The sequence below is a fragment of the Rissa tridactyla genome, chromosome 2 (assembly GCF_028500815.1).
Source record: "Rissa tridactyla isolate bRisTri1 chromosome 2, bRisTri1.patW.cur.20221130, whole genome shotgun sequence".
Classification (NCBI taxonomy): domain Eukaryota; kingdom Metazoa; phylum Chordata; class Aves; order Charadriiformes; family Laridae; genus Rissa; species Rissa tridactyla.
In genome coordinates this window covers 102,449,331-102,451,293 of record NC_071467.1, presented here as the reverse complement: position 1 = coordinate 102,451,293, position 1,963 = coordinate 102,449,331, and the positions used below count along the sequence as shown (strand labels likewise).

Below are 1,963 nucleotides of genomic sequence, written 5' to 3'. Positions count from 1 at the left end.
TAAGCAATGAACTTAGGCTTTTGTGGAAGCCTCTGTTGGAATTGTCGGTCTCATTGCTGGTCATTAGCTCACAGCCTCTCGCAGTGTTTGTAAATTCAAGATTTGGATTTTTCCTCCCAATGCCTTAAATCAGCTGCTCTGAGGATCCTCTGACACTTTACTCTCCTGCCATTCGTCTTCCTGGGATCTTTCAGCAGCTGTATTTTTCTCGGCCTAAATTACAGCGATGAAGAGTGATTTTTCTTTTGTTTTAAACAGCAAATACCTGCAAGAAGAAAGCCGCGAAAAAAGAAATGTGAAGCTGAATGCTTCAGAGTGGACTATTCACAGCATGGAGCCCCATGTGAGCGAACACTACTTGCACTTGAAATGTGAACTAGAACTCCTTGTCACAGAGCTCTTAACGCTTTCTCATAAGGCCAGGACTTTAGAGACAGCCATAAGCATCTTCCTCTGGTACCACATCGGGCTGCAAGAGGACCAGGAAACCATGCTGGGATGAAATCTCAGCAGATGAATTTTCGGATGAAATCTTTGAGCAGTGCCTCTCCTTGCTGGCTGAATACTTTGTTGGGTTTTTTTTTTTAATTGCTCTGCCACGTGAAGGTGAATTTGGCTTTGCCCCCATTTCACAAGTCAAATTTCAAGTCTCTTTAGCAGTTGTCAGAGCACGTAGGCTTCTGGTTTGCAGCCCAAATCCTGGCACGTGACAAAGCAAGGGGTTGAGCTGATGTTTCTCAACAAGTTAATAATGAAAAGCAGCACCTAAAGACTCGATTTAAGGAACGTCACTTCAGAAAGACACAGTACAAACCTCAAGACACCTTGCAGGGAGGAAGCCTGCTGTCCCTTATCAGCCTGCGAGGAATTTGGATTGTAACATCGGAGCGCAGGAAGCCGAGGGGAGGGATGATGTGCAGTTCCTGGGGTGTGTTCCTTGTGTTGGGGAGCGGTTATTGGGGATGGTGCAAGTTCAGGAGTGTCTGGTTAGGGTATTTTTGGTAATGGGTGCTACTTCCAAGTTGCTTTTCCTTGAAGGTAGAGGCAAATTCTCCATCTTCTTTGCATTCGTTAGGAAATCCCTCAGCAATCGAATGGAAGCGACTGCGGCGTGTTTACCTGCAAATACGCAGATTACATCTGCAGAGACAGACCGATGACCTTTACACAGGTGAGTGAAGGTTCTAAAGAGCTCCAGCCTCTTCCGCACAGAGCCAAGAGCCAGGGAAGTTACGCAGCGGCTGAGGTGTCTGCTCCCAGTGAGATCCCGCTTGGGGGAGATACCGCAGCCAGTGGGTTTGTGGGATCTGGCCTTTGGATCTTTGGGAGAAATGGGTCTCAGCCTCTGACCAATGAAGACACTGGTTCTTTTCCAAGGCAGTGCTCTTCTGTGAAAGTGCTTGTAAGCTGTTGTGTAGTCAAGGAGATCTGGTTTTGGTGGCATGTCACCCTCTTAGGAGCTGTGTGGGTGAAAGCCAGGCTGTACCCGAAGGGCAAGTGTTGACAGTTCTTAAAAGGAACTTCATAGTAAAGAATTAACTGGGTGTTTCTGCGTATTTTGTGTCTCTTTCTGCCATGAGGTGTATTTCATGGATTTTCTTTTCTTTTCAGACCCACATGCCTTACTTCCGTAAGAAGATGGTGTGGGAAATCCTCCACCAAGAGCTGCTGTGAGACCCGCACTACAGGAGTAACCCTTCTTCTAGTTATTTTTCTCATACCTTATTGTTGTTGGACGTTTTTCTCTGTAGGTTAAGGAAAGAGTTTTTCTCTGTAGGTTAAGAAGTAGTGGTTAAGATTATTTGCCCCCCCATCCCCCGCCTGCCCCTATTTTGGAGACAATAACTCTCTTTGAAATTAGCTAACACACCTTAAGTGCAAGCTGGAAAGGTTGGTGTCACCTGGCCAAGGGAAAGCTTAAGAAGAAATGCTGTGAACTTCCATCGCAGAGAGGGCTGCTCCC

General features: G+C 46.5%; 1 long non-coding RNA gene across 1 annotated transcript; it reads left to right on the top strand.

Moving 5' to 3' along the window:
- Positions 1-280: 280 nt before the first annotated feature.
- Positions 281-1,632, top strand: LOC128904923 (uncharacterized). Its single transcript, XR_008464676.1, has 3 exons — positions 281-343; positions 1,076-1,171; positions 1,612-1,632. It is a non-coding gene; the product is annotated as an uncharacterized LOC128904923 (long non-coding RNA).
- The last annotated feature ends 331 nt before the right edge of the window (positions 1,633-1,963 follow it).